This window comes from Corvus cornix, chromosome 7, assembly GCF_000738735.6.
Source record: "Corvus cornix cornix isolate S_Up_H32 chromosome 7, ASM73873v5, whole genome shotgun sequence".
NCBI lineage: Eukaryota > Metazoa > Chordata > Aves > Passeriformes > Corvidae > Corvus > Corvus cornix.
In genome coordinates this window covers 18,866,381-18,887,133 of record NC_046337.1, presented here as the reverse complement: position 1 = coordinate 18,887,133, position 20,753 = coordinate 18,866,381, and the positions used below count along the sequence as shown (strand labels likewise).

At 38.9% G+C, this 20,753-nt stretch overlaps 1 protein-coding gene and 1 long non-coding RNA gene across 7 annotated transcripts in view; one reads left to right on the top strand and one right to left on the bottom strand.

The window, feature by feature from the left end:
* Positions 1-510: 510 nt before the first annotated feature.
* LOC104693911 overlaps positions 511-20,753 on the bottom strand; it is a 109,377-nt gene continuing 89,134 nt past the window's right edge. For 2 of the 4 annotated variants that reach the window (XR_752653.4, XR_752656.4), the window contains exons 4-6: positions 12,824-19,926; positions 9,333-9,460; positions 511-4,049 (exon numbers count right to left, since the gene is read on the bottom strand). This is a non-coding gene — a long non-coding RNA (uncharacterized LOC104693911). The remainder of the gene's footprint in view (positions 4,050-9,332; positions 9,461-12,823; positions 19,927-20,753) is intronic. The other 2 variants (XR_752654.4, XR_752657.4) reach the window with 2 other exon arrangements.
* LOC104693909 (sodium channel protein type 2 subunit alpha-like) overlaps positions 12,757-20,753 on the top strand; it is a 69,609-nt gene continuing 61,612 nt past the window's right edge. For all 3 annotated transcript variants that reach the window (XM_010406847.4, XM_039554934.1, XM_039554933.1), the window contains exon 1: positions 12,757-12,839. The gene's annotated coding sequence lies outside the window, so the exon portion shown is untranslated. The remainder of the gene's footprint in view (positions 12,840-20,753) is intronic.

Here is a 20,753-nt window from a genome sequence, read left to right as displayed (position 1 = left end):
CCATTCTTAACATTTTATAGAATGCAAGAACTGAATTAGTGTTGTCTGTGATATCTGTCATTCTCACAACTATTATTGTGTCAATGTACCACCATATTCCAAAATACTATATGATAACTTGAAATGTTAATTCAAGCCAAAGCCTGTGATGGACTTTTTATTGACTCATTTATTGTAAAAGTCTTGAGACTGAATTGGGACTGACTAGCAACCTGCCAATTCTGTATATTAAAGACTATTACACATTATTATTTTGACAAAGATTGTAAGGGAAGAAATGGCATGTTGTGGTTTAAACCCTGCTGGAAAGTAAGTACCATGCAGATGCCTACTCGCTTCCCTCCATGTCTACCCCCCCTGGTGGGGAAGAGAATTGGGAAAAAAAAGCAAAACTCATGGGTTAGACAAGAACAGTTTAATAATGGGAAAAATTATAACAACATTAATTATAATAATAATAACAACAATAATAATAATTATTATGAAAATGAGAGAGAGAGAGGAGTAAAACCCAAGAGAAACAAGACACACTTGCTCACCACCTGCTGATCGATCCCCAGCCCATCCCTGAGCAGTGATCGGCCCCTCCTGGCCAACTCCCCCCAGTTTCTGCACTGAGTGTCACCTCCCACGCTATGGAATATCCCTTTGGCCGGTCCGGGTCAGCTGTCCTGGCCATCCTCCCCCCAGCTCCTTGTGCAGCTTCTCACTGATGGAGCATGGGAAACCGAAAAGTCCTTGGCTATGGGTAAGCACCACTTAGCAACAACCAAAACATCAGTGTGTTGACAAAATTGTTTTCATATTCAATTGGAAGCACAGGATTGAAACAGCTACTATGAAAAAATTAAGTCTATCCCAGCTGAAACCCAGACATAGCACAATATTTTTGTAAGTTTCATAAATTGATTCAATTTTTTTTACAAATGTTAACATTTCAATCTTGCTTAGGTGCCATTGTGTCCATTTGAAGTTACAGTACATGACCAAGTACATGGTGAATATGAAATACTTTGCATAGTTCACATCACATCTCTTAGACCATGTCAACAGTAAGAAAAAATTTGATAATTTCAAATTAGAAAAATAGATAATATGAAAAATTTTGAAATTTATCATTTTCAACCTTGAAATTGTCAATATTGTCTTAAATATTTATTACTTATAATTGTACTGTATTTTAGTGAATTCATGTCTTCAAAAAATAAGAAATGAAGATATGTATTTTTCAGGCAGGAGGACTAGTTTCTATGTAGATCCTGTGTCCGAGGTTTTTATTTATACTCCAAACTATTTAACCAAAAAAAAAAAAAAAAAAAGAAAAGAAAAAAAGAGGTGTTTGTTTTTCAAATACTAAACATTTACAAATCTGCTTCAGACATTGATTTCCTTTATCTAAGCCCTAGATAACCCCTTCAGATTAAAAGCAAAGTTATTTGTTATTGCAATAATCATAAAGAATAACAGTTCCATTTTCTAAAATAGGAAGGCAACTTGGAAAACTGTGCATATATTTTCCTTGTAGTCAGCCATTTCATGACAGTAAAACAAATCAAGAGAATATATCTTTTATAAAATGCGGGTTTGTTATTATTTAAACTATAATTTTCCCACATAAACAGCGTTGTGCAGTTTACACATATGCAAAAACCCTTGTAAAATTGAGTGATTAATGGAGGATCATCATTGACATCAAACTGTAGGGGAATGAATTCTGTATCATTATGTTCCTGTGAGGAACATGAAGGTAATAAAATCACCATTTATTCTGAGGTTTTTTTAGGGACACATGCTCTTACTACTATTGCTAAATTTAATACACAGGCTGTTTTTAATTAGGAAATTAAACAGTTTTTAATTTTGATCTTTTTTAATGAGATTTATGAATGCTTTTCAGTGAAGACTGGTTTTGTTTCAAAATAGTTCCGCTTCCTGCAAATAACACAACCAAGTTGTCAAAGCACCTTGATCATTACTGATTTAGAAGAAGGTAATTTATTAAATATAGGATTAAATATAGTAGGTTTGTTGTTATTATTTAATATACTTTTTTTCTTTCCAAGTAGATCATGTTCCTTAAGTTTCTTATATAGGCATTATGAAAAATTCATGACAGAGACCTGTAAACCCTGGGGAAATGTTATTCATAACAGACCTAAATGGTATAATTTTAAGTAATCTTTTTACAAACCGTATTTTTAGTGGTACTCACCCAGTAACTCTGTCTCAGAGTATTTTTTCATGAAAATCATATGAAAGGTATTTCTTTCCTAGCTAGAGCTTGATTCAGAATGCAGTACCTCTAGCAATAATAGCTTAAGCAGTCGCTTGAGTGCCTTCAGTGTTTAAACAGCTGCACAGTCAATTTAACTCAGTATAAAAGTATCCATCATCAGATAGTCCATTTTGGTTAAACAGACAGTGGATGTTATGCAGTCTGAATTGCTGGGAGGATAAATCACATAATCAAAATGTGATTCTAAATAATATGACTCATCTGAAACTGCTTAATCCTATCTTCTGAGGCCATTGTAACAAAAAAGATGATTATATTGTGTTTATCAAAGCCACTGAGAGTAGTACAATTTTCTGTGGAGATTGTGTGCTTTTCCTTTGTTCCAGGTTTAATTTGGTAAATTCATGGGTAAATTTGCATTCTTTCTGCTCAGTAGATTCTGCATGTACCACTACTTAAAATTACTGTGAAAACTCAAGAAGATGTCCAGCATGAAAGTCTGAATGAGGACTTCTCCTTGAGGGATTCCTGCTGCCATGATGTCAGTGAAGATTCTTGCATCCTTAGCCTTGTTTTCATCTGTTCTTCATTTCTAGGTAGCCTTTTAACAACACGTGTCTAAGCACTCGTGATCATGATGTGGTTGTAGTTGTCGATGCAGTGTTCTGAAAATTAGGGATCACAGCCGAACGAAGACTTCAGTAGTGGATTTTTTTGGTTTTTTCCTGGCATCAGAAACTCTGCTAGGAGATTTTCATCAGTGCTAGGAATTAAATCAGCAGAAGGAGTTACAAAGATGGGATGAAATTAAATGAAATTAAATGAGACAGAATAAATTTTATACCCATGGGAAGCTTCACAGTTTCTGGGTTTTCTCTTCAATTCAGAGTGAAAACTTTCCCAGCAGTATGAAATTTGAAAAGTCTGACCAGTTTTGAAGTAATTTTGAAGTGTGTTCTCAAAAAAGTTCCCAATTACATGAATTTTTTTTTCTCATCTCTTCTGTTTCCCATGAAAAAAAAGTGTATTATTCTTTAATTTTCCTTCCAGTCTTCCTTCCAGTTTGTCCCCTCAAACTTGCTCCACAGTTTGCCTTCTGCCTAAGTACTACAACTTGTCCTTTCTTTCATGATGCAATCAACTACTCATACTGTGTTGAAAGCATGATGAGTAAATGATACTGTTTAATGTTCTTATAAATGTCTATAATTTTATCTGTGAAAATAATGCAATTTCACTGAATGGAGGAATTTATCTTCTAGTACCAGCAAGGGAACTCTGATTTGTGTGTGACAGAAGTCCACAAAACAGATCGAAGTGCCATGTTGTTCAGAATGGTTGAATGCATCTTTCTGCTCAAGAAAAGAAAGAAAAAAATGGAAAAAAGATCTGTTTTCAGCTAACTGTATTTCAGCAATCATAATCCTTTGATATTAATCTGGATGCTCAGGGTCTCCAGCAACGCAGCAATCCCCTTTGAGGATCTAACTGTCCTCATAACACAAATGCTCCATTTATTTTTCTATTTGGTTTCAGCCTCTGAAACAAAAGCTGGACTAGAAAGCCCTTGCTAGAAAGAAAATCCCTGCTGGAGAGGCACTGCTAAGAAATAGTGTCTCATTAAGTTTCCCCAAGACTTTAATCTTGCAGTTACTAGTGGAAAACTCACAAAACAGCTCACAACTCTCCCATCCTCAAGCCTTTAGAAGTGTAATCCATTTATAAAACAGACTTGGTTGCTCCCTTTTCCTTTAATGTGGGTAGCCTCTTTGTCTCATGTGAGTCTGCTTTCCATCCATTTGTATGCTTCTCTCTGAAAGTGTGAGACCAGGTTATTAGTAAATGAGTGTTCTTGTCAGGCTTTCCAGAAATGCTGTACAGATGAAAGTTTAGGTCTGTTATATGAAGGTTAATACTCCGGCCTGATAATACTGGATGGGCTGGAATAGTAAGTGCAAGAAACAAACAAAAATATCTCATTTGTACTTTAACCTTGTTAGAACCAGAATGGTTGTGCCATCAATGTGAGTTATCTAGTGGTGTGATAAGAATAAAGAGTGATGTCAATATGGAATATGGTATACCTGACAGGCACTTAAAGGAAGATGAAGTTCACATTTGATAGATGCTATTAGTAAAACTTCAGAGGCACCCTTTAGCCAATCCCCTGCCATATGACTTCCTGTCCTACTGCCCAAATTCAGTGGAACTAAGTGAGAATTTTGAATGTTCAGTGCTGGAGAGAAGAAAGTCATAAGCCAAGAGAGGGGCTGCCTCTTCCCTGACTTCATTCTCTCACCTTCCTCCAAATTCAAATTTTATAGTATAGCAGTCCTTTCAGCTCACCTGTCAAATTCCTGTTATTTTTATCTGTCATGTTTATATCGATAAGGTGTGTAATCCACCTTTGCTGCTTGAAAATAAGATGGTACTCATCGCTGGGTAAGTAGGTCAAATCCAGCTTTTTATGATTACTGACATTCCCTTTATGGCCCTGTTGTACTCCTGTCAGCTGTAGCACACATGTAGAAGCATTCAAGGTAACAATAAAGATAGATGGGATAATGGCTGCAATCTGCTTCTGCACTGAGATGTAGTGCCACTGCTTTTGCAGTGCAGGTCAGCTTCCAGTGGGCACACCGAGCATCATCATTTATTCATTGATCTCTGGTTTGAATGAGTAAGTATTGAGACAGAACTACATGTCTGCCCAAGGTGCCTCCTTATCCTGGAGATAAGGAAAGCTTGCTTTGCTGTAAATCAGAGTTTTCTATCTTCAGGAGAATCAGCCCAGTGCCTTCCAAGACAATTAAGAGCTCTGTGGAAATACATGAAGTAAATGTACTTCATAAAAATACAGGAAATAAATGAAGTACATTATCAATTGCTGTTTTTTGGCCTCATGGGTAACCTAGGTGTTTTGCACATTCTTCTTGAAGAAAAGGAAAAAATCCCACACTGAGTAACAAATAATTTGTTTCATATCTATAGTAATAATAGTTTTAAGTTTCTTAGACTACTAGTATTTTGGTCCTTTTAATGTAAATACTGTATTATATATGTGGTTGCCTACCAGGTGTTACTTGTCATATTTTTTAACAAAGGTGTAACAAGGATAATGATGGAAAAAAAATACACAGAAGGAAACCAAATACAGTGTGTCATCTCTTACAAATTTTTGAGTCTCAGGTGTCAATTGCTGCAGGTCTTATTCATCATAGACATATTTTCCTATTTTAAATACTCAAAGTTCCCTAAAACTTACTTATTTTTGGTGCTGAGAGACCTAGCTAGTTTTATTTCTATTCCTACAGAAAAGAGGGGAACCTATCAAGTCTAGAAAAGGCGATGGTCTCAGAATTATATATATTAGTATAGTAAATATTATTAGTAAATAAATACCAGTTTTCTCTACCAAATATAGTTTTAAATTGTTCTGATTTTCATGTTTATTTGATTTGGGCCATTTAAAGTAACTCTGTGCACCTTGATCTAGTGAGAATGTAATGTAGAAAAGAAATCAGGCTAAATAAAGATAAATAAATAAAGTAATTAACAGTACTCTGCTAAAAAAAGAAAGTGAGAAAAGGTAAAACAAGCATCTAAAGAAGCTGTTACCCAGTTTAACACATCAGGACATGAATTTCCTTTCATTTGACACATGTTCTGACAGCAAGTGGCAGCTATTGGAAATAATAATCCTTAATAGAATATTAGCTTGAATGAAAATAATTTCCCATTAGAAATTGGTAATTCTATTCCTAAAATTCATCAGAGACAACCCACATCTTCTGAAAACAATACAAAGCAATCTCTGACACTAAAAGTTATGATTAAAAATTAACAGTTCAAGATCAAGTCATCGAGCTTCATTCTCATGTAAAAAATTTTTCAATACATTTACTATTCTATTCACATAGAATGTTTAAAGTTTTCTCTCCTGTTAATTATGCCTGTGACTTAAGGCATGGAAATGACTGTCAATTTTTTCATTTTCTTCTTCTTAAATCATAGTGTTTTTCTTTGAATTACTGCTATTCAACAGAAGTGAATCAGGGAGTGATTCAGAGAGGGTTCCCTTGGTATTTCATAGGAATGGCAGAAGTCTCTTCTCAAGTTAGTACAGTACATAAATGAGGAGTAATAATGTACTCCTCAGTGCAACTACATCTGTAAATAAGACCAGATTCTGAGTATACAGGTAAAGAGACCAGGCAATGGCTACAGATCAGACTTCATTTTAAGGGAAGAAACAGAGTGGACGGGGTATCTATGTAGCTCTCTGTAACTACAGGTTAGTAAAATCAAAAAAAAGAGGGTAACCTTTTGAAATTCAGCAAAAGCAAATTCAGGCCCTGCACCTTGGGAGGAATAAGCACACATATCAGCACAGGCTGGGGGCTGACCTGCTGGGAAGCAGCTCTGCCGAGAAGGACCTGGAGGTCCTGGTGGACAACAAGCTGTCTGTGAGCCAGCAGCGTCCTTGTGACCAAGAGGTCAATGTTGTCCTGGGATCCATTAGGAAGAGCATTGCCAGCAGGTCTCCTCAGCCCTGGTGGGGCACATCTGGAGTGCTGTGTCCAGTTCTGGGCTCCTCAGGACCAGAGGGACATGGAGGTTCTGGAGTGGGTCCAGCAAAGGGCTACAAAGGTGAGCAGGGGTCTGGGGCACCTCACTCACAAGGAGGGGCTGAGGGAGCTGGGCTTGTTCAGCCTGGACAAGACTGAGAGGGACCTCATCAGTGTCTGAAAGTGTCTGAAGGGAGGGTGTCAGGAGGATGGATCCAAGCCCTGCTTGGCACTGCCCATCAATAAGGCAAGAGGCAGTGGGCAGGAACTGATGCACAGGAAATTCCACTTGAATGTGAGGAAGAACTTTATTGTGAGGGTGACTGCACTGGAACAGATTGCCCAGAGATGTTGTGGAGTCTCCCTTGCTGGAGATACTCAGGAGCCACCTGGACACAATCCCAGTAACGTGCTCTAGGGCACTCTGCTTGAGCAGGCAGGTGGACCTCAGGACCTGATGCTCTCCAGCGGTCCCTTCCAGCCTTACCCATTCTGTGATCCACTTGGCAATGTGTTTACTGGTTTGCTACAAGGAAATAGTACATGTTGTCTTACCTTCAGTGTTATGTATAGAAAATGCTGATAAATACTTCTCATAGAATCACAGAGTCATAGAATTGTAGAATGGTTTGTGTTGAAAGGGACCTTAAAGACCATATAGTTCCAACCCCCCTGCCGTGGGCAGGGACACCTCCCACTAGACCAGGTCAGAGCCCTATCCAACCTGGCCTTGAACACTGCCAGGATGGGGCATTTAGTAACTTTTTCTCTCACTATGCTCTCCAGAGGGTTTTCTTCCCGCCTAAAGCTTTTGGACCGGTCATTCTTAAAATACAGTTTTGCTGTTAGGTGAGGGTGCCCTCTTATGGAGACTGAGCACAAAGTCCTGGTGATGTTTCCAAGACTTCTTAGTGGGCTTAGTAAACTTGGTGTATTTTACAAAACAACACAGTGGGCGCAATAACTACAGCAGGTAGACAAGTAACAAAATGTTTAATTTTTTTTCTTGTCTAGTTTAATTAAATGTTTAATAAAAGTAGTGACTTTCTTTGAAATAAGCATCTTGTTTCTTCATAGTAGGGTCCTATGAAAATCTTTCTCTTTATGGTAGTTTTGCCTTTGACTTCAATAACAATTAAATTTCTCTTTCAATTTCAAGTATAAATTGTGCAATTAAAACTGATCGAGAGAAAAATTAGTCAACATATGGAGAAAAAAGACAGTAAATGTGAATGGCTGGGGTAAGACTTGATTTAAATTAATAAATTTTGAAAAGCACCTAATCTTTGCCCACATTAATTTTCAATATTAATTTATTAACACACACTTAGGCTTTAAGTCAGAATACAGATATGTATTTCATATAGTAGATCCAACTTCATCTGCATTACTATGTGTGTTTTCACGTTGGAAAATGCTTACATTGATGTTGCTGTGAAATGGCAAAAGAATGTGTTTCAAAAGTAAAATCAATAATCAAATGTTGCAAGTGCCAAGCTATCCAGTGATGTTTTACAATAAATTCTTAGTGTGATCTCTCTACAGTGCTGGCTTAGTCACTCATATTGTAACCAAAAACAAGCAATACAAAAGGTGTTTTAAAAATACTGATTTTCTTTAAAACTTATTACAGTCAACAAGTTCAATTCAGCCTCCTGTAAACAGGATGTATTTCTAAATGGCAATTCCAGTAAAATAAGATAAATAAATCAATATGCAAGTCTTGAGCAGGAAGTTGGAGACCACTGTTGGTGAGCTGTTGAAAGAGGTGAAAGAGTGAAAGCAGGACATTAATTCCCTTAATTCAAACCATTGTCTTGAAACAGTGTTTTCTGTGCATCCTCTGAGTCCACTGACACTGCAGCCCAGTGAGACCTTTCAGGTACTGCTTCTACATTGCTTTGGAATGGGTGTACTACAGGAAAATCTGTAATTGGAAATTTTGACTGCTGCTTACTTTTTTTCAATTTTTTTTTTTTTATAAAGTTAGATAATTTCATAGCCATCTTCTAATTCGTTAGCAGATTTTAGAAGATCTTAATGTGTCACTGATAATAGTCCACTATTTCTGTAGTTCAAGCCAGTGGTAGATATACTGTGGAAGGGAAGAGGAATCATGGAGCCAGCAACACATAACTTTGTACAATTAGTAAAGAGTTTGGTGAAACAGCACTTCAGAACACTGTACTTTTGGCTTTATGGCTATTTATTTACATACTATGTATTTTGGGACATATATTGTCTATGATAATATTGACACATTTAATCAAGAAATATCTTGCATTGAATTTAACTTTTAATTCTTAGACCACTGTCATCACATACATAACAACTCTCCTGTAGAGTGCCATCCAAATGGCTTATCTTAAAATACAGGATATATAGTAAAGGAAAGTCAGGAGAAGATAGACAATGTCATGCCAGAAAGAAACACCTGACTGGACAGGTAGTGTAGTCTGATGGTACAATTTTTAAAGAAAATTTTACAACTACTAATTAAGAGGAAGGGAAGATTAAAATAAACTCACGTTTAAAAATTCCAATGAAAATTTGTTTTGGACTGCTGAGGAAGTTGCTGATCTTGGCGCACTGCAGAAACATCAGTGAAGCAGCTCCTGACACAGCAATATTTCATTACTGACAGAAGAAAGGATTGCTGGAGAAGAAAATAGGATTATTTTAATTTCCCAGATATCCAATCCTTGTGAGGAGACCATGACATTAATATAAACATTGTGACTTTAACATGGCTGAATTCCAAGCCAAGACTTTCTGAAACCAATTATTGACCGTCTCCTTGCTGATCATGCTCGTGAATAAAAAGTTAGCAGATTATATGGTATAATGTTCTTCAGTGGGAAGCGTGGGCAGAGGGTAAGTCTGTTCTGTTCTTCAGGATGATCTATTGTAAGTAGCGAAGTAGATAAGGAACTAAAGGACTAAACAGGTCAAAAATTGTGGTTTAGCATTTAGAGGAAAGATGCTACAAACTATGCTAACAAACTGGAGTGATTTCCATTCTGTTAGCACTCCCATTTGGGTCATTTATATCAAGATAGGTATTAAACATTCTTCTTCCAATATCTTTATATTCAGCACATGTTTGTATCCATGCTTTACTTCTCTCATATATAGGATTAATGAGATTATAAATAGTACTATCACTGTTTTTATTCAGGTGGCAATGCAGCTGCTAAGAAATGTATTGATTACAAAGCCATATCCACTTTGAACACTGAGTGGTGCTATCATATTAAATATTGCAATTCACTCTTCTCCCTTGGAAACAGGTTGTACCACCTGATAAACCCCATCAATTTTCACTTATTAATTAGCAGTTAGAGTTATGGTCCTAGTAATAATTGTGGTATTATTGTTTTTGTTGGTTTTGTTATAGTTTTAGGCATCACTAAAACTTTGTGAAACCAGAGGCCAAATAAGTAGAGTAGCTGTAGTCTGTACTCATTGTCTGTGCAACTCTAGCACTGAGTAATTGTAGCCAAGTAATTAATTGCAGTAGATGTCTTTATATAAACAGATTAAAAACAGGACTGCTGTGTAGGGATGCTTTTGAATGACCTATTTCAATTTAATATAACAAATTACATATTTAATATTAATTTAGCATTCTGTGTTGTAAGAAAATCTATTGGTTTTATAGTGCACATTACTTTTAAAAGCACTGTCATTATTTGCTGACTACATAATATTCATTCTCTGGAATATCACAGGGCTGTCAGTCCCTAAGGCAAGTATTACTTTTCCAGTAACATGTACTGAAATATTACAGATTTCCACATGGACAAGGCATTCGGAAAGCAATTGTGTATCATCACTAAAATGTGGAAATTTTAAGGAAAGGAAAAAAATTGGAAATAACTTAAAAGAACATTGAAAAAAGGGGGGAACTCTCTTTATGTGGGTTGAGTTTTGAGAGATGAGGAAAAAATAGAATTTTGCCTATGCATGTGATCTCTTTCAGTTTAACATTCAATTTTAAGTGCATTAGGAAATCTAAAGGATTTTGTTTGTAGTCACTGAAATCGGGTGTCTCTTGTGCTAAGTTACAGCTTCTTAGGATATATGTTATCAAATAGTGTTACAATAACAATACTGCAGGGAGCGAGTGCCTTTTCTGTTTTAATTTAAATGGATGTACTCAAGGAGCTAGTTTCTTGGAGCCAGTCAGGAGTAATATGGATACTGTTTCAAGCAGGTTCCATGTGGCTGGGTGCTGCTACCAAATCAGGTAATGGAGAAATGGCTTAAGTGCGCTATAGAACTTGTGACCTGCTGCCTGTGCCAAAATAATAGAAATGAAGAGGAAAATGCCTTCTGAGCATCTCCTCCTCCCTTGTCATGATATGCTAGTGCTGCACAAAGAAAAGCAAGATTTTGGGCAAGAAAACATGAACACAGAAACCGGATCACTTAAGAACATTTTCAAATATGCCTTTGAGTTTTGATAGTTTATTGTTCTAAAGGAGGTTAAGATTTATTTCTAGAGATCGAAAAAACAATTAGTATTACAGAATTGGCATTCTGTTTTGACAGATATGGTATTTACGGAATTTTCATACTGTATTGTCAAAACTGTCTTGTAGCAGCAGGGAATTCAAGGTATTTCCAGTGACTTTTAATGCTATGACCATGGACAAAACCTACAGCTGTGACCTATTTATACAGCCCTCGAGATGCACCAAAGCTTTATGAACATTGGAACAAGGGAATTGATGCAGACAAGGTGTCCAGGCAGGAGGCCTTCAGGAATAGGAAGCACTGGTAATTAGAAGTTCTGGGAAGCAGTGGTAGGCTGGCATTTTAACTTAGGGACTAAGCATTTTATGTTAGGTTTAGCTGTGGATTTATTTGCAGCTAGAGATCTGTGAGGGGTTTAGATATACATTTTAAAGATGATGCTCTACGTCTCTAATGCTTAGTGCTCTTCAGGTGCCAATTTCCCCCTAAAATCTGCACAGAATTATTGTCTGTTGTCCACACTGAGAAGCATGGGGGACATATTTATTCTATAAGCAAGAACATGTGTGTGTCTCCTCTTCATTGAGTAATGTATCACATAAAACACCTCTCACTGAGCTGCAAACTAGCTTGTTTTGCATTGCAGATTTCTGAGAGAGATTCGGAAGGTATTGGAGTTAGTCATCAGTAGAAAAAGCACACATAAATGCTTTTAAAAGCTCGTAAGGCAAACATATAACGTTACTACCTTGAATTACAGCCAAGGCCAGCATGACTTCCTCTCGGAAACCCGTTTAGTATTGGACTTGAATGAATAGCAGAGAGCTGTGTCTTTGCGCTTACTGGAACCGACCTACCGCGCCACGGGAAGGGGCGCCAGGAGAGGGAGCGGGCGGGAGGCGCTGCGGGCTGGAACGGGGGCAGCGGCCGCCCCTCGCTCTCCATCGTCCCGGCCCTACCCCCGCCCCTGCTCCCCGCTGCCGACGCGCCTCGGGGCTGCCGCCTCCGCCTGTCCCGGGCGGCGGCGCGTCACCCCCACCCCACGGCGCAGCCCCCAGCGGCGGTGGGACCCCGCTCTGGCTCCCCGTGGGACTGGAGGTCGGGGGCTGGCGGCGGCGGGATGGCTGCCCGGAGGAAACGCGCTGTCCAACCCTCTCGTTTCTGTCTGGGCGGCAGCAGCCTCCCGGCGGCGCGCTCCCTGCGCTCCCTGCGCTCCCTGCGCTCCCTGCGGTCCTGCTCTCCCTGCGCTCCCGCGCTCCCTGCGCTCCTGCGCTCCCTGCTCTCCCTGCGCTCCCTGCGCTCCTGCGCTCCCTGCGCTCCCGCTCTCCCTGCTCTCCCTGCTCTCCCTGCTCTCCCTGCGCTCCCTGCGCTCCGCGCTCGCGGCCGGACGCCCCAGCCGGCTCCGCGAGGGGGCGCTGCGGCGGCGGCGGGCGCGGCCGCTCTGGGCGGGGCCGGGCGGGGCTCCCCGGGGCGGCGGCGCGGAGCGGAGCGGAGCGGGCGGCGCTGGGTGCGGACCCGGTGGCGCCCAGACAGCACCTACCTGTGGCATGGGAGAGGTGAGTGGGGCTTTTCCGCCGGCGGGTTTGCGGGGTCTTAGCCGGACTTCGGTCTAAGCTGCCTGGACTCTCCCTGGAGGATGGCTGGAGCACTTGAGTAAAAGTAGGTAGGGAATTCGGTTGAGTCTCTTGTCTTTGCTTTTCTTTTCCCATCCCCGCGGTATCGGAACGTTCTTTTTTTTCCTTTTTTTTTTTTTTTCTTTCCTTATATTTATTTATGTATTTATTTTCCCGGCATTAGCATTTGGGCATTTGGGGAGCTGTTTTACCGACAAGTCTCAGGTTCTCCTCCAGCTTAAGTTCTCTCCTGTGCACCTACCAAGGAAAGAAAATTCGTCTCACATGAAGCTACATAAGAGGTCTCACTTGGTACCTCTGCGGTAGCAAGGAAATAATATTCTTCCTAATTTGCTGTGAGAGGTAGTTTGCTGCTCTGTAGGTGGAGCAGGATGAGCTCTAGATGGAGGATTTTCCTCTGTGTCATCGTGTCCCCTTGGTTGCTAAGCAGTGGTGACCACATCTGTGGAAAGATGGAAGAAGCACAGAGGAGAGAGCAACAGGAAAAGCCAGGAAGAACAGCAGAATCTCCTCTCGGGCAGTCTTATCTGCTGGGTATTCTTGTAAAGAATTGACACCAATGCATTAATCCTTCTTATGCACCTGTTACCTTATCTCTAAACTTCTGGCATTCCAGCTTAGAGTTCAGGTGCAGCAAAGTTATTTTGTTCAACCAAATTGGTTTGCTATGACTTTTATACAAAGAGAAGTCGTTTATAAAAGTGTACTTTGTGCTTCCCATAAGTGGCACTGCTTCAGCTCCCCCCCCCCAAAAAAAAGTCTTGGTAGGAAAACAAATGACGGGAGCAATCCTTACACAAAAGTGTGTGGTGATTTATGAAAAGAAAGGTTTTAGTCACAAAAATAAATTTCAGTACCCATTTTACCCTCCTTTTGTAAAATCAGATTATGCTGTTTAACTTGAGGACTCCAGTGTAGCTAATGTCTTTGTTCACCAAAATATCTCATAGTTTCTGGAATATAATAAAAAGACTTCTAGTCTGAGTGGGATGCAAAGAGCAAAAATAAGTTGTAAAAGGTTAGATTTAATGTTATTTTTTCCAGTTAGACTTGTTGAGCTTGAGCAAATATGTGCGTATGAGCTATCAACAACAACAACAAAAGCCAACCAAAACAAAAAAAACCAACAACTACTAAAAAAAAAAAAAACCAAACCAAAACAAAACCACCCACCAAATCCCCCCAAAATTAGTATTACTGTATGACACGTTTATGATTTGATGCATAGCACCACAGCACCGTTAAGGTGTGAATTTTCTTATGGAATGAAAGGCAGTTCTGACACTGCCCTTTTCACGTCAGTTGTCTGTGTCTAAACATTTTTCAGCTTTTAAGTGGACTGAAAATTTACTTTTATTAGAATCTAATCAGTTGCTGTGTTGCTGTCATTTTTTGCCAAACACAGCTGTTATAGGTAAACAGGAGGAATACATCCTGTATGCTGGCTCTTATCTCACTGTGAGAAACACAATGGCTTCTGGGCTGGTCCTGCTGGAAAAGGGTGTGTCGGGGTGGGAAGGCAGAGCTCTGTGCGTGTATCACACACAGAGATTCGGGATGGTCAGAGATGTGTTCAAGATGCTGCAAGATTTGCTGAGGGCCACGATGGCCATTAGCCAGTCCAAGGGCTTTGATGTCACCCACCACTTCACCCCCACTCCAGCCCTGCCATGTCTCTGTGTTAGGGATTCAAGAGGATAGCTTCATGTAGACTCGTGCAGTTTTTTTTCTTTCTAACATATATTTAAAAATACTGTGGTTTTTAACTGGTCTTCTAAAGGTGTATTTAGCTGAAGTTTATACAAGTGCAGATTTGATGAAAATACAAGTTTTGTGCAAATCTTAGAAATTGATAATTTTGTACTATTCCTAAGAGACACAAAAGCAAACATTGCCCTTTCCATATTTAAAAAATTATTCAGTGTTTGCAGATGAAATTCAACAGAGAGAAATGGAAGTGGGTAAAACAGGTTGTTGATTTTAAAATTGCACACATAAAAGAAATGCTAAGTGCAGATAAACAGTATAAGACATGAACATTTTTGTGGGCTTTTAAACAGATTTTTTTAGCCTAAGGTTTTATTACGAACAGTACAATAGTGATGTTGACAGCTTTTGCCTTCAATATTTTATCATAAAACTTGTTTCTCTTATTCAAGGCCAGGATGAAGCTTTGAGGTAATGTTGAAAAACGCTTTTTCTTCATATAAACAAATATAATTTATTGTTAATACATACTTACTACTAATAAGTGGTGATAGCATGTAGAAGACATTCCATCTTATTCCAGTCCAAAGAAACATACTATACCTTGATCTAATTCTTCAAGAACATGCGTCCTCATTTAATTATTTTATAGGGACACAAAGTTGGATGCCTTCTGCAGCGTGTCCTTTGGGAGTGCACAACTGCATATAATCCAGAACACATGGAGACAGAACTGGTATAATTTAATCTCCAAAAATGTTTTCTTTTCCTGTTGAAATAAATTGTAAATTCAGCCCAGGACAAGGATGTATTTATCAATAATAATCACAGATGTCATGCTCCTTAGAGAGGGTTGAGTCATCCTTAATGTTGAGTAATTGCACTGGTTGAAGCATTTGTGTTCAAAGCACACTGGTCTGAAGATTTTCCATTAATTGTCTTGTTCCTCCTGTAAAGGTTTCTGTCACTGTTAACTAGTTGATTTCTTGTCAGGAGACTAACTCTTTCTCAAATTTCTAAGTGCAGGTTGTATTTTGTGATGTAATAAGTTCAGCACAAATAGTTTTCTTAAAGTTGTGAAAGAAATCCATTCTAGAAGTTCAGTATCAAAGCAGAAGTATAAAAGAAAAATTAAATCATCTTGTATGCAGTTGTTGCATACTAGACAAAGCCCCCCTCTAACAGAAATTTCAATATATTTTCATGTGTGAGCAGGTAAGTTTAATACAGTTATTTCCATAGAAATTCTGTCATGTTTTCTGTCAGGATTGGGCTCTTTCTTTGAAAATCTCACCATGAAATTTTCTTGCTTGCAATTCAACAAGTTAAGTAAGGAAAAACAAAATGCTCCAGCAAGCCTCTTTTGTGCACTTTTATGACATATTTGTGACATATATTAAATGGGAGTCCCTTCTGTATCTGTAGTTTTAATTGATTCTTGGGTTATTAGTGTGTTGATGAAACTACTGATGTATAGATCTAGGCTGGGGTTTTTTTTACCTTGAAACTATATCTTTCTCAGATGATGCATTTGCAGAATCCTTATCCAGTGTTATCCTGTATGTTTGGACTTAAAATTCTTGTTTGAAGTTGCCATATCTTGGTGGGGCCTGAGTGGCCAAGAGACCTAAACTGTCTCTCTGTGCCCTTGCAGTGTTACCTAGTGCTGCAGAGGGTAGCATGTGTTCTCTAGCAGTTGTCTCGTGCATGCTGGGGTCCCTCGGGACTGGTGCTGTGTCCATGTACTTGCCAGCATATAGAGAGATTATGCCATTTATGCTGCACCCAAAGCAGGAGCTGGTAGGTCATCTCTAGTTTTTTTCTGTCCTGTGGGTGCTTCCAAAACCCCACCAAATTTTGGGACAAAACAGGCAACCCCTTTGTGTTTAACTCCCTGTTTGGCTTTGTGTCTGGACAACTATGAACACATTATCCTGCCATGCAAATGAATAGGTAATCAGCAATGATATACTACAGGGGAAAAATAACCAAATAGCAAGCACAATCTTGACACTCACTTTGATTTAATTTTAAAGTGCATGTAACTTTACAATGGTTTTATAGATACTGGTTTACCTTGCTACAGTATCATTGATAAGGGTTTTTTTGTGCCTTAATTGTAAAATATTAAATGCTGCTGTGTTCATTATTATGTCTCCAGGTTTCCTGAAAGTATGCTATATGTCTTAGAATATTTACAACATCCCTGGGAAGTATTTTGCCCAACTATTTTTACTGTGTATAAAAAACTTATATACTAGGGGTTAGGCTGTTATAGATTGCATAAAGGTTGCATCTTTCCCTTCCTACTGCATTTGCTGTATTTCTTTTCTTTCCACAATTTCTTTAGTAATTCTTGACTGTATCACACCTCGCCTCTCTTAACATAGCTACTCTTTCCTTCTGATGTACCCCCACACGGCTGCCTCCACCCACTGCACTGATTTCCATCCCAGGTGAGACACAGTTCTGCTCTTGTGCTGCATGTGTAGAGGAAATGTTTGATATTTGATCAGACAGCAGCCAGGAAGGAGCTTTTTGTTTCTTGTACCCAAATAATTAATGTGAATATACTTCTTGGCCATCTGGCTTGCTCAGCTAGCATGCAAATTCTTTATAATAATGAGAAATGTGCCTTCTGAGCAGCTGGCCAGCCAGCGAGGAAATGTTTATTTTGAAGGTCCGCCACCTAGTAGGGACCCATGCTTCTTTGCCCTAAATCCCTCAGTGGCTTCTCTGGGACCTGCTGCCTGGGAGCTGCACATTTGCTCAGCATTGAGATTGTGGTTGTTCATCGGGGGTGTGTTTTTATGTGCTGGCTCAGCTTTTGTATCTCCACCCTGATTCTGTCTGGGAGCCCTTCTCTTACAGCAAGGTTTACATTCAAGAGAAAACCTCAAAATAAGTTAAATAAATTAAATTATTTGAAAATATGCAGTGCTTTCAGTGTTTTTAGGATGTATAGCCAGATCAATTGGTACAATAAGAGACAGAAGAAAGCATTTAGAACGCATTTATCTACAATTTGCTTATAAAGGCTTTGCAGCATTCTGCAAAATGTAAAAAAAAACCCCAAACCTTCTGATTTGCTATAGGTTTTACTGGATTTATTCATCTGGTGCAAAGGGTGTTTTAAAGTTTTAAGGTTTTTTCCTACCTAGATAGTTGGTGGGGGAAAGAGAGGGTCATTATCCAAGAGGTTCTGGACAGAGTACTTGTAGTATTAGTTGTCTTTGATTACATACAGGCCAACCAAGGCAGGAGGAAGGAGAGAGAGGGGTCAAGAACCTGGCACAGTGAGGTGGTCCTTACTGAGGAAAATAATAAGTGAGGGCACTTATTGTCTATAGACAATGTGTCTATAGAAAGTGTCTATAGAAAGACCAGTGGGGACAAAGGAACTTCATATTTGGAATCACCTCATATTAAGGGTAACATGAAGGTGACTGCTTTCCATACCAATCCATCAAAATCGGAAAGATCTTTATTGAAATAGAGACCTCAGGTTCAGCAGTCAGAAGGATCTCATCCAGGAATCGAGCCCCTTACTGACTAGGATGTAGCAATTTTCATGGTGCAATTCTTTTTTCTTCTATCTCAATGAAAATACAGTTTCTTTTCTGTTACAGTACTTCTGCCTTTGGACTTGGACTCCAGCTTTTGTGTAGGACAGTGGTGGTGCTGAGTTGTATTGAACTTCTGTTGATCTCTCGGTCTGTCTTAGGGATATAAGAGAGCAGCTTGCTTGACCTCTCCCTGCAGGCAATCCCGTTAGGTACAATAGCCTTGATCAACACAGCCGGTATTTCTTCCCTAGCCTACACAGGAGATTTCCAGCCATTTCCATGACACAGCAGACTACTGTTCTATATTGTATACCCCTTTTATTAAGAAAAATATATTAACTTATGTTTGGATTCAGATTGTATTTCTTGAAAGCTTATTTTTCTGTTTGCAGGTTAACTGATGTATTTTTAAGGAGTTACTACTTTTCCCTTGTTAAAAAGATTATACAGGTCTTTTTATGAATAGAGCTCTTGACTTACTCTCAAGTTATTCACTTTATTAACAATATGACCCCCAGTTTTGGTGGGAAAATGCACTTCAGAATTGGGGTGATGACTTGCATAACTTTTAAAGAATTTATTTGGAAGTAAAACTAGTGAGAATTGTTATGATCATTTTTTTTTTTACAATCTTAAGGACTTAATTGTTATTATATGTCTTTCAACTGATCAATTATCAGTTCTTTTTGTTAGAGAAAGACTGTCATAGACAAGAAGAGATTCAAGATGTTTTAGAGATATTTGATAATATTTTGTAGAAGTTTCTGTGGCCTAATAAGGATTATTTTTTAAATTAGATTAAATAAATTGAATGAAAGAAGAGTCCTTTGGTCTGGAGCACCTAATAGCCATGATCACCTATTTTGTCTTTCTTTCCTTCATTCTCCTTCCATCTGGTTGCTGGAGGCATATTTTATTTTTTTATCTTGCTATATCTTTATCCTTTCACTAAATTCAATCAGAGTTCTCTCCTTCTTTGTAGTGAAGATACTACTTCATGAATGATGAAAAAGAATAAAATTACAACTTTCAGAAAATAATAAATAAGGATGATCTTCAAGTTTTTCCGTTAAAAATCTGTTCTTGGTCAGTCAGATTGAGGACAATGTCCTCCCATCTTTGGATGAATGACAGTAGCGTAGTCCTTTGTAAGTAATTTAAGAGATGTAAATGTCTTTACCAGCAAATCAGCTGCTAGCCACAAAATCCTTTTTCATGGTTTTTGCATCATGGTGATATGTGCTTGCTGGTATCTTTTAGATGAGATGGGTATTTAATTGAAGAAGTGTCTAGTAACTGTTTTTCTAAAAGTGGTATTTTAGTGCCGTTTCTCTAGTTTCTTTTGCAGTGTGAATTTTCTGGCTCTTTTCTAAAAGCTGTAACATTATGTTTATAATGGGTATGTATTCACTTCTAGTTTTAGAAAGCACGTGAATTTGCAGATAGTCATTTCTTTTTTTCTTAAACTCATAGAGCTGTGTTTTTGGCTAAGCTAAAAAGAACGATGTACACTTCTGGAGATCTAAGAGATGCAAAGATGTGAGGGGGAAAGAATGCAGGCACACACTAATAGGATATTCCCCTCTCCTGATGAATACTTGATTAAATTATTTATTCCTACTCTATGACTGGGAAGGAAGAAACACAGAAGGTTTTGAAGCTGAATGTCATTCCGCAGTGCTGGCAAAGTACAGTGGCTCTGGTGGTCTGGACTGAAACAGCTGTTTTCTTTTTGCCTGAAATAGAAAATGGCAGTGTATTATGTAAAATAAAGAAAATTACTTTTTTTAAACCAACTGCTGAACTTTATATCCTTGTCTTTTAATGATTGTTTTCTGTGAATGCCTTGCAATTCTCTTTTATATTGCACAACCACAATATAATTATTCGCTGCTTTCTGCAGCAAGATAGCAGTTTGGGCAAAGACTCCTTTGTTCTAGGGAACTGTGCACTACTGCACATGTATTTAGAAAAGTTGTGTGCCTACAGCAAGGGACAAGATTAGATTTAGCTTTGGTTGCATTTTATTGGTTTTTGGGGCAGGTGGGGGTGGGGAGGGAGGATTTTTTACTCTGTGTCTTTAGCAGGGGGTGGTTCCGAGTGCAGGGGAGCCGGCTGGAGTCACGATACGAACACCGATATGATTTGAGCATCGTGCTCCCTTTATTGTTTACTTACACTCACTTATATCTACTTTACAAAGCTTCACGCCCTATTCCCACGGGACAGCCTCTAAGCAGCGGGGGAGCCGACCAGCATGTAGCTTTTCCCAAGGCTGTTCAAGGCTGCCTGCAGCCAGGTGTCTTTCTGGCCTATCTGCAGCCTGAGGCCCCTTCAGGGGTGTTTCTGCAGCAGCCCTGGGGTGCCCAGACTGCCCAGACTGTCCTGGGGTATCACATGCCCCTGTTCCATGAGGAATCTGTCTACATGTGTCCCCTATATGCTCATGACTACTTTTAGTTACTCTTGCTGTAGCTATATTTTCAAACATCTGCCTGTAGTTTGCCTATACTCATCTGGTGCTTTGTTGTGCAAAGTAAATGATTATCAAGTGTCATTTCTG